The sequence below is a fragment of the Bufo gargarizans genome, chromosome 6 (assembly GCF_014858855.1).
Source record: "Bufo gargarizans isolate SCDJY-AF-19 chromosome 6, ASM1485885v1, whole genome shotgun sequence".
Lineage (NCBI taxonomy): Eukaryota > Metazoa > Chordata > Amphibia > Anura > Bufonidae > Bufo > Bufo gargarizans.
This window is the reverse complement of record NC_058085.1, coordinates 77,279,031-77,291,359: the sequence shown is the minus strand read 5'-3', so window position 1 is coordinate 77,291,359 and position 12,329 is coordinate 77,279,031. Positions and strand designations below refer to the sequence as shown.

The window sequence follows — 12,329 nt, the reverse complement described above, 5'->3', positions numbered from 1 at the left end:
TGCACTCATTTCTTCCAACTGATGTGTAAATAACTTATCTGACAGATCAAGTGAAGCAGCTGTGGTGCTAGTGTTGGTGGTGGCGGCAGGCGGGCGAGTGGTAACTTGAGAGGTGCCCGAAGCTGAGCTGGAGGAGGTTGGTGGTTGAGGTTCAGAGCGGAAGCTGTAGAAGATTGGGTGTCCTGTGTAAGCCAGTCAACTATGTCCTCAGAACTTTTCAAGTTCAGGGTATGTGGCCTCTGAACACTGCGCATTATTCTAGCGCCAAAGGGAATCACAGCACCACGACCACAACGGCCCCTGCGGGGTGGCCTGCCTCTGCCTGTAATTTTTTTTGGATTAGTTTAGTTGTACTATGCGTGCAAGCTACTGTGACACCAGATATGAGTGGCACTGTGCACTGGCAGAAGTTGGCATAGTAGACGCTGTAGTCCTGACACACACGCTTGCAGACAACTAACTGCTATTCAATCTATTACAGTCCAAATTGTTTTTGTTTTTTTATGTAATGTACTGTGACACCAGATATGAGTTGCGCTGATAACACTATGCACTTGCAGGGCCTGAAACACACACACGTGCAGGCAACTGACTGCTTTTATTTCACAGTCAAAATAGTTGCATTTTTTAAAATATAATCTACTGTGACACCAGATATGAGTTGCGCTGGTGACACTATGCACTTGCAGGGCCTGAGACAGGCAACTGACTGCTATTATATTACAGTCAAAAATGTTGTTTTTTTTTTATGCAAGCTACTGTGACACCAGATATGAGTGGTGGCACTGGGCAAGTGAGTACAGTATACGCTGTGAGCCTGACACACACGCTGGCAGGCAACTGCAATTAGATTACACAGAAAAAAAAAAAGCAGACTGATGTTCTAGCCCTAAAACAAAGGGCTTTTTGGGGTGCTGTCCTTACAGCAGAGATCAGATGAGTCTTTCAGGACTGTAGTGGACACTGAATACACTAGCCTAGCTATCGATTTCCCTTACACTGTCCCTCCTCTCACTTAAAATGCAGATTCCGAATGAATCTAAAATGGATGCTGTCCAGGAGGTGGGAGGGTCTGCTGCTGATTGGCTGGAATGTGTCTGCTGACTGTGAGGTACAGGTTTAAAGTTTACTCAATGATGACGAATAGGGGCGGACCGAACATCGCATATGTTCGCCCGCCGCGGCGAACGCGAACAAGCTATGTTCGCCGGCTACTAGTTCGGGACATCTCTACCTATCATATGCTTTTTCAAAGTCCACCGTTACTACGGCGAACGACTGCTTCCTTTCCTTACAGTCATGAATCACATCACGCAAACACACCAAACTCTCACAAATCTGTCTACCCGGTACAGCACACACTTGTTCTTCACCAACCATTTTACTTATCACTCTCCTCAGTCTGTCAGCTATTACCTTTGAAATTATTTTGTAGTCACAGTTAAGGAGCGCAATAGGCCTCCAATTCTTTAGATTCCTTTTATCCCCCTTTTTATACAACAACACCACCACACTCTCACTCATACTTTTAGTTAATCTCCCACTCTCTAGAACTTCCTTGAATACCTCATACACATGACTCCCAATCAGCCCCCAAAATCTATTATAAAACTCCACGGGCAAACCATCACTTCCAGCCATCTTTCCTTTCTTCATATTCTTTAACACACCCCCAACCTCTTTTATCCTAAAATCTTCACTCTCTATCCTCTCTACCTAATACTTTCTCAATATTCTCCATACATTCTTTCTCTAAGCTTACCTCTCTATCTTTCTTTGCAAACAACTTAAAATAAAACTTCCATATGTCTTCCAACACACCATCCTTTTCTTTTACTTCCTCTCCTTCTTCATTAAGTATGCTTTTAAAACCAACTTTCTTCCCAAAAACCTTTTTAAATAAAAATTTTGTGCACTTTTCATCCTTCTCCTTCACTTATATCCTTGCCTGAGATATAACCTTTTCCCTCTCTTATTTAAAAACACCCTTGCATTCTCTCTAGCATCCTGAATTTCATTTTTCATATCCCAACCATGCTTTTGTAAATCTTCCAAATATTGCAGCCTAACCTGCCATCTCTCGTACTCCTCACGTTCCTTCCTCACTTTCCTTCCTCACTTTCTCACATCCTTTCTTAATAAAAAACCTCTTTGTTTCTCCCTTCACCCACTCCCACACTCACTTTTTTTTATTCACCCAACTACTAAACCACTCACAATAACACAATCACACACACTCTCATCATCTAACAAGGACACATTCAACTTCCACACCCCTCTTCCACACGGACATTCTTCATCAATACTTACGACACATTCAAGCCAGGCATGATCCGAGAACGGAACTCGTCTTAATGAAAAACTCTTAACCTTAAAGAACCTGGAAAGAAAACGGAAATCACATTTCCCTTGTCAGAAAAAAAGGTAAAATCATCAGGATTATCACTTTGTTGTAAATAAGCATCCTGTAAACCAAAAAGACTAATTAACTCTTTAAGTTGCTTCCACTCCTATCAATTTTTCTATCCCCACCACCGGTTCTATCCCCATTTCAAATTATACAATTGAAGTCCCCAACTAGAATAGTATGTTCCCTCCCACCCAAGAAAAAATATAATTTTTCTAGTAACTCCTCCCTCTCTTTCCTACAAGGAGGTGCGTAAACATTTATTAATTTAAACAAAACGCCTTTCTTCTTGAACTTAACTAATAATACCCTACCCTAGGATAATATGAGTAACTTCTTTTATTTGTATATCAAAACCTCAAAATAAAATTCCCACCCCACCATTTTTTTTGTGTACACATGGACCAGACACTAGGTCCTCCTGTCCACCCAGCTATTGAAGGTTCCTCCTCCAGACTGCATTCCTGCAAACAAATAACATCGTTATAATACGCTGAAATAACAGAAAAAATTGCAGCCCTCCTGGAAGCAGATCTTAAACTTCTCACATTTAAGGAACCTATAATAAGCTGTGTCATGTGTTACATAAAGATAGAAAAGAAAACATCATACATATCATACCTTCTTTATGTATTTTTGAGCCCGAGCCCTACTCTCTTAGGGTGGAGTGGAGGAGCTGGGCACATGTACTCCCTGCATCTCCTTCCACTCTGCACTCCCCCTTATAACGTCCTGCACTCCCTTTCCAAATTTAGGGTATAGGTCAATTGGGTAACAGATCTATTGTCTAAATATTCCTGACTTACAGATGAATTGTCAGAGTCTATGTTCGAGTCCACTGAAGCCTCTCCCTCCTCCCCACTTGCCTGACTTGGAGGGGCCACAGCACTTTTTCCCCCCTTTTTTGGAGGATCCACAGTCTTTGACTTCCTTTTGCGAGAAGCCATTTCTGGAATCTCTTCAACCACTTCCAGAGAAGTTCCAACCTCCAAACCTTCTTGCATCTGGAGCTCATCCCCCTCCACCACCAAGGGGTCCGGGACAGTCTCTGATGCAACATTCTGCTCCACGCCTTGAGATTCAATGTCCGAAGGGACTTCTTAAGAGCCCCCAAATCTTATGGATGCTGGCCCACTCCCTCCCACCACATCCGCTAAAGATCTTTGTCTGGGCAAGTTCACTTTCGGACAGAACCTGGCCAGATGCTCCACGGAACCACAGAAGCGGCACTTTCTGGACTCCATGCAATCTGCGGTTCTATGACCGCCCTTGAAACAATTCCGACACACAGGGCCAGTTGTACAGTCCTCCTTAGTGTGCCCAAAACAAAAGCAGTTTCTGCAAAAAGTGGGCTGGTCCGGGTAAAAGAGTGAACCCCGGTTTGGACCAATAGCAAAAGACTGGGGTGGATGACACACCCCCATGTATCCATCGTTATCAGGCAATAGCTCCACCCAGATTCAGCGTTGGCCATTAAATGTCCCCAAGACGTTATGCTTCTTCTCCCCAGGTGAAACATAGCTTGCATACCTCTTCAGGAAAGCGATAATTTCATCATCCGTGACAAAAGGATTATACAGCTGCACGGTGATAGGGGTTCTCTTCCACCTTTCACTCCTTTCCTTGGGGCTAGAATTCACCAACCTTACTCCTTGAAGATTCGGGTGGTCCTTTAACTCTTGACTCCTCGCCATACAAGTTATCAGGGCATCCTGGTTCGAAAAGGTAATATCGTAGAAACCTTGGCTCTTGAACACTTGGACGCAGTAGATCAGTTCTCGGTTCATCTTCAGAGTCTCTTCAATAATTCCGCCTTGGACATCCACAATACTCCAGGTCTCCTTCTTCTCAACAGGAACAAACAGCCTCGCTGTATTTGGAGCACTCGGGAACTCGCCAGCCATATTTTAGCTTCTTCCCTGACGTCGCCTTCCCTTCAGACCCTCTGGCTAAGCATAGTCAAGCTCTGAGCTGTTCTTAAAAGAACACATGATCTTAGCCAGAAAGGCCGAGAAGCGATAACCAGAAAAAGGTTAGCCGTACAGGCCGATGGTCCCCAATGCAGAACACTTCTGAAGGCGATAGCCTACAGGCCCCAGCCCCAGACATAGTCCGGGAGGCTTCTTGTTCTCACAAACCAGGGAAAACGTGCGTCCTACGCTCAGAAGTCACCAGCATGCTCCTCTTAGTGTTCGCCATCTGCATAGCTCCACCCACCCGGTGCATGCCCACTTTTGGTCACGCCTTTTCTTCGCACGCAATTCCTGGTGCCAAAGCATGCCAAGCAGAAAAACTTATAAGATGAGTGAATGGAGAAGTAGTGATAAAAAAGGGGTATGCATTGTTGATTGTGATGTCAGGGTAAGGGTCCCATTGTTGAGTGTTCCGTCAGGGCCCTTGTGATGTCATACACTTACCTGACATGCCTCCTGTTACACGTGTAGTGTTCCGTCCATTGTCCAGACAAGGTAGGTCCAACTGCTGCTGATACATAGGAAGTGCTTGACTACTTTTGAGGCTCCAAGTAAAAAAGATCCACAAGAGGGAGACACAGGCAAACTTTACTCATTTAATAAAGCACTGGAAAAGCTAAATGGTTACATCCAGACAACTTGCTACAAAAAGGTCAATTGCCAGGAACAACTCAGCATCCCAGGTGTGCACAACAGGCCCAAATCAAAACCAAGGTGCGTGGAGGTCCAAACACTTCATTCAGGTGATAAGCCAATTAACTAACTCATCAGTCTTAATTGGATTTGGGGTGTGAGGAGACTGACTGGCTGGCTGGATTGCTTGGTGCTAGAACTAACCAACAGCTATTGCAATTAGGAGATTGACAGACTAGATGCAGGTACGCAGAAAGCAGCACTGCCTGGGCAGAGAGGAGAAGCTGAAGTGCAGACTCCTAAGGCGTGGGACACACACAACTTTCCACTTGCTTGCTGGAAGGATGCTTGCAATCAATCAATCTATTTCATTCTGTTTTTTCATACTGGATTAGAAGGGGTGCATCGGTCCTGGAGGTACTGCAATACCAGGTCAATGCGTGCCTGTTCGAAAAATCAATTTAATATATGGTCCCCAGATAGGGGATGTATCAGATATTAAACTGATAAGAACAGATTTTTTTTTTCTTTTTAAACTATTAGGTTTGATTAACCATTGCACGAAAACTAGCATGTTAACTAAATCATCATCTGGCACTTTAATTCAAGAATATAGCAGCATCAAATACATCACAGGTTCACAAGTTCTTTCCATTTTTTGGTTTTCCAAATCCCCTCTATCTAATTTTTCACCTTTTTTAACATCCCACAAATAACAGATATACAGCCGACTCAAAAATAACCTGACACAATCACTCTCTTCCCACACTTCTCTCTTGTACACATACATATTCCTTGCATCCCACAAAACTTCTTTCAAAACAGTCATTGTCAACCACAAAACTCTACTCTCTTTCTTACCACTCGGACCAATGCCAAACAACACAAAAGCAAATGTTAGGTAACTAATCCCTGTCAAGTCTTTCACTAAACTTACCACCTTCTTTAGTACATTTTGGGCAAAGCCACAATTCCAGAAGACATGATTAATGCTTTCCCTACCCCCACACCCCTGTCTTGGACACACATCACTCCTTGCCAATCCACGATTTTTTTGCACTTCTCTCACTGGCAAAGCCCCATGCATACTCAGCCATACCAAGTCTTTCTGCTTATTCAACATCCCATCAGTGTCCACACTCTTCCACACTTTCTCTACCTCAGATGACAGTAATAAGTTTAATCTCTTCTGCTATTTCTTCTTTCTTGCATTCTCTCAATACTTTCTTCTTATTAACTAGATCATTCATACTCCAGCCACTCAAACCATTCTTTTTCACAAAGCTCTCCAATCCAACATACCAATAAGGACACACAAAAGCCACAGGCTGTTTCAAACTCCTTTCGCACCAACCCAGACGACACAACAACCATCCTTCAGAATACCTCACCATACATGCTACCTTACCACAACAATCTCAATACATTCACCATAAAATTAATAAGCAAGTATAACTCAACATCTGGAAAATTTAAACCACCGTTCTCTCTAACTATTACCACAGTTGTATGCCTCACCCTCTCCATTTTTACCCCCACAAGAACAAAAACAGCACTCTATTAATTCTTCTCAGATTCATATATGTTGGTGGGAACACATTCCCAATGTACAACAAAATGAATAAAATGACGCACTTTATAACCAAGATTTTCCCTGTAAAGGACAAATCACGCAGCTTCCAGAGATCCACCTTTCTTACCACTTTCTCTCTCACCTCTTCCCAACTCTCATGACCATTCATTCTCTCATCAAACTTAACTCCCAACACTTTTATACTATCAACCACTTTCACACTCAAATCCAAAACATCACATCCTGCCCCAAAACACTTCACTTCACACTTATCCCAATTCACTCTGAAAGCGGATGCACCACAGAAAATCACTGCTCTAACCAACACATTCGGAAATGCCATTCTCTCTAATACTTTAAACAAAAAACTATGTGAAAGCCTATCAAAAGCTTTCTCAAAATCAATAGAAAACATATTCACACTCCTATCTCTCTGTAAGCCATCCCAAATAATATCTCTCAACAAACTCAAATTAACAGCTATACATCTCCCAGGCACCCCACACACTTGTTCCTCTTGCACTACTTGCCCAATCACTCCACTCATTCTTTTCGCTAGCAACCTTGCATACCCCTTGTAGTCCGCATTCAGCAACGTGATTGGCCTCCAATTACGCAAATCACACTTCACACCTTTCTTAACTTTTTCTTCAGATAAATCACTAACCAATCCCACCCCATCTTTCTGCCCCTAACACATTCTCTTCTAAGCTTTCATCCCTCCCCTTTTCCCTATATAACTCTTCATAGAACCCTTCTACGACCCCTTTCACTCCTTCCCCATACACTATATCTTCCTGGGACCGCACAGACTTGGTATTCACCCACCTTATCTCCTTCTCATTCCCTTTTTTATATATTAACGGGACCATACCTTTTCTTATGGAGGTAGAAAAAACACCATTATTAAAAACAAAACGCACAACCCGACTCACCTCTTCTCCAATAACATACCATTAAACACAATAAAATTCTGGATTAGGCCATCACTTCCGGGTGTTTTCCCTTTGGCCATACTATGTATAGCATTTTTAACCTCTTCCTCACTAATTTCTCCCATCATACCTTCTTTTTCTTCTTTTGGGATGTTATCAGTTAAAACATTACAGTACTCCAGGATTTCCATGTCAGTAGCCTGACTCTCATTTTCAAAAAGTGACTCATAAAACCCACATATATTCCTCACCAGACACTTCACCTTTAGGAGTTAAAATGGATTTAAAAACACCTTTGGACCTAAAACTCTTGTTAAAAAAAATACCTTGAGCATTTTTCCTCCTCTTCTATATGTTTCACTTTAGATTTATACACAATGTTTCACCCTTTTTCCAACAACTCTTTTTTCCTCTCCTCTTTTATCTCATTAATCTCTTTGTCTACCTCCCAGCCACAACTCCTCAATTTGTAAAGTGCTTCTAGTCTGGAGATTAAAACTTCATCCTTTTTCCTTTTTCTCTTGCGCTCTTTTAATGCAAACCTTGTTTTGGCCCAGTCCCACCAATCCAAAATACACTTAAAACATTTCTGTTGCCTGACACACGATAAAAACACTTCTCTAAAGCATCTTTAACTTCCACGTCTTGCAACAGACCTGTATTTAATTTCCAGTAACCTCTACCAAAAACCAATGTATATTTCAGCAGAAACCATTTTGTGATCGGATATACTGTTCATCATATGGTCACATTTAGTCACTTCCCACCCTTCAGAACACAATATATAATCAATTCTAGACTTAGATCGTCCACTGTCTGCCATGTAAGTATATTTATAGTCTCCGTTGACCATCAGTCCAGCATCCTTCAAATGCAAATCCTGTACCACTTCATTTAGCAAGTTAGAGGTCACATCTGTTTTAACTTCAGAGGTACTTTGCCTATCTTGTATACTTCTTATACAATTAAAATCACCTAAAATTATGGTAAAATCTCTGCCAGGCATAAAAAGTTTAAGAGTTTCTAAAAATGACACACGTTCATGCATAAACACTAAAAACTCTAAAACGCTGTCAAAAAATCTCAAAACTTAAAAGTATACAACGACCTGGTACCACAACTTTATAATCTATAAAATCAATATTATTATTTTTCAATAAAATGCCAACTCCCTCATTTTTGTTATCTGTACAAGGCGACCAATAAGATTTCCCATGGGTCCAGATCTAATTACACATTCCTGTACGCAAATTATATCAGACTTCACTGTTGCCAAATAATCAAACACCGCTGCCCTTCTAGTGCTTGAACCAATTCCCCGCACATTCAGAGTAGCAACGATTAAACTCATAATGAGAATATTAACCAGCCATCTTACTGATTTGAAAAAGTCTGACTCAAAACTCTTCTTTTTACCCCCAAACCACAATCAGGCGATTCTGGATCAGAATCCCTGTCACTATCACGCTGTACAGGTTACAAGATACATAGAATACAACCAAACAAGTGTCTAGGCAAGAAGCTGGGGATGAAGGTCACCTCCTGACAAATCCCTACCAGCTCTCCCTAGACTTCTATGCCCATGTTCAGACCCTGAAGATGGGAATGAACGTGTCCCCGTGCCTAGGTTGAAGATTCCCTAAAATCCCTAAGATGGTGAAAGGGGGAAAGAGGCAGCCTGCTCCCTCAGGACCTGAAGGGGGCAGGCATCTCTCTAACAGCCTAGACAGACAATCACAAGAAAAACAAAACCAACTTATCTTGTACTGAGCAGGAACAGCAAATCCTTCCTTCCTCTGAGCAAGACAGAAGCTATAACCCGCACAGGACACTGGGAGTGGGCGTAATTTAAACTCATACCAACGACCCCACCCAGTGCATCTGAAGGGAGGCGGATACAGCTCAACTCCAAAACAATAACAAAAGACTACACACGTGCTGCTAATCTGGCAGACCTCCGCACATAACCTGAGCAGGGCATGACAGTCGCCCTGAATGAGACCAGAATAAACAGGGTCATTCTGATTCCCAGACCTAGCACCATCCTCACCTCTTTTGCATCTTTTCATATCAGAAGTACGAAGATCTTCATCAATTTCTAGCTCTGCTTCACTATTAACATGCTGACCTGGAGTTATAGGGTCATCAGAATCATACTCTTCATCCTGACACTCCATCTCTTCCCACTCCCCAGTCACATAATCCGGACATTCATCCACCTCACTTGCCTCACTGCTAGACACAATCCCCAGCATGTCCACCATCTCAGCAGTAACCTCAGGGGACCTCTTTTCCTTTTCCTTTTTCCCAGCAGCCCATTTCCCCGCCCCTTTTTTTTGAATTTCCCTCCAAACTTTCATGAGCACCATCCTCCATTTTGTCCACCACACTACCATCACCACCAGACATTTCAATATTTTAGACAATCACACTTGTGGCACCTTTTTTATTTTGCCCACCTCTTTTGTCCTCAACAATAGTGGTTTGTGACTGTCTTGTGCTAAAATACATACATTTCTTGGCTAGATTGTCTCCACTTCCACATACATCACAATGTTTCTTTTCCACACAATCTCTCACATTATGCCCTGTCTTACCACAATTTCTGCAGGTTTCACCCTTCACAGGGCACTCTTCCTGCATATGACCATATGAAAAAAAAATGCCTACAATATTTTAGTTGCCCTTGGTAAAAACAAAAAACCCTCTCTCCACCATTTGAGAATACCACAGGAACCGAGCAGTTTTTCTTAAATCTTACAAAAAATCTCCTCTTGCCATTCAAATACCTGTGCCTATTTGTCAGCCTTCTATCAAAATTGACTTTATCGCAATACCTTATCAAAAACGCACTAACAGTCATATCATCCACTTTGGGATTATACATGTGCACGATGATTGCCAACTTTACTATTTGGAAAGACGGTATTATCTTCACCTTCTCCAAGAAAGCTAGATTCTTCTCTTGCTTCATCTTTACCAGATCCATGTAAATGTTCTGACACAGGCCCTCGGAACAGACAGTAAGATCATAAATTCCCTGTTTAGGGAGGTCTTGTAGTGCAAGCACATCTTTTTACCTGTACGTAAGGGAGCTTCTGCAGAATCTCCCCCACGATCCGATCCAGTCCAATAGTCATACGACATCCTTCATCCACCTCGAGACATCTTTGTTTTTAAATTGCGCAGGCTCACAACAATGTTTGCCTACAGATCGCCCCCCCACAAGGAGGACCCTGATATACTCCCTTCAGCCAAAACCAACCACAACACCTTTCGATACTGCACTTGATTTTAGCCAAAAGGCTGAGAAGCGATAACCAGAAAAGGGTTCGCCATACAGGCCGATGGTCCCCAATGCAGAAGACTTCTGAAGGCGATAGCCTACAGGCCCTAGACACAGTCTGGGAGGCTTCTTGCTCTCACAAACCAGGGAAAACGTGCATCCTACACTCAGAAATCACCAGCATGCTCCTCTTCGTGTTCGCCATCTGCATAGCCACGCCCACCCGCCACTTTTGGCCTCGCCTTTTCTTCGCATGCACGCAATTCCTGGTGCCAAAGCAAGCCAAGCAGAAAAACTAATTAGAGGAGTGAATGGAGAAGTAGTGGGAAAAAAAAATCGCATTGTTGATTGTGATGTCAGGGCCCCATTGTTGAGTGTTCCGTCAGGGCCCTTGTGATGTCATCCTCTGACACGTGCAGTGTTCTGTCCATTGTCCAGACAAGGTAGGTCCAGCTGCTGCTGATACATAGGAAGTGCTGGACTACTTTTTAGCCTCCAATTAATCCAGTTAAAAAGATCCACAAGAGGGAGAAACAGGCAAACGTTACTAATTTAATAAAGCACTGGAAAAGCAAAATGGTTACATCCAGCCAACTTGCTACAAAAGGGTCAATTCCCAGGAACAACTCAGCATCCCAGGTGTGCACAACAGGCCCAAATCAAACCCAAGGTGCGTGGAGGTCCAAACACTTAATTCAGGTGATAAGCCAATTAACCCATCAGTCTTTATTGGATTTGGGGTGTGAAGAGGGAGACTGGCTGGCTGGGTTGTTTGGTGCTGGAACTAACCAACAGCTGCTGCAATTAGGAGATTCACAGACTAGATGCAGGTACGCAGAAAGCAACACAACAGCTGAAGCTGAAGTGCAGACTCCGGAGGCAAGACACACACACAACTTTCCACTTGCTTGCTGGAAGGATGCTTGCAATCCATCTATCTATTTCATTCAGTTTTTTTATACTGGATTAGAAGGGGTGCACCGGAGGTACTGCAATACCAGGTCAATGTGTGGAGTGGACAGAGCAAGCTCTTTTTGAATCTCCCTGTTCGAAAAATCCATTTATTATAGATGGTCCCCAGATAGGGGACGTATCAGATATTAAACTGATGAGAACAGATTTTTTTAAGTTGATATTTACCTATCTAGGGGTAAAAATCTTTTATTAAAACCATTGAAGCATCACATTTACATAAATATTATAAAACCATTTTTACAAAGAAACTTATTAAATAACATGGTTTTTTAAAATCATATAACAGACCCTCATTCCCTCAAAAAACACTTGTGGCACTTAAAAGGTGCATTCTTTTTATCAACCAGGTAATATTTGTATAATTCATCTAAAACCATCTTTAAAACATTTTCTTCAGTAATAACGTCATGTTTAAAACATAAAATATTCTGGGCTGACCATAGAGCTAATTTGACACAGTGGGTGATCTTCCATTCCATGGACACACCGTCCATTATTAGTTCTTTTAGTTCTGTAATTTTCTTCATCAAGGGAAGCATCTTTATCC

General features: G+C 42.3%; 1 non-coding gene and 1 pseudogene across 1 annotated transcript; both read right to left on the bottom strand.

Moving 5' to 3' along the window:
* Positions 1–5,408: 5,408 nt before the first annotated feature.
* On the bottom strand, positions 5,409–5,553 carry LOC122942829 (annotated as a pseudogene).
* A 6,224-nt stretch (positions 5,554–11,777) lies between these two features.
* Positions 11,778–11,969, bottom strand: LOC122942834. Its single transcript, XR_006390737.1, has one exon. It is a non-coding gene; the product is annotated as a U2 spliceosomal RNA (small nuclear RNA).
* Positions 11,970–12,329: the final 360 nt, after the last annotated feature.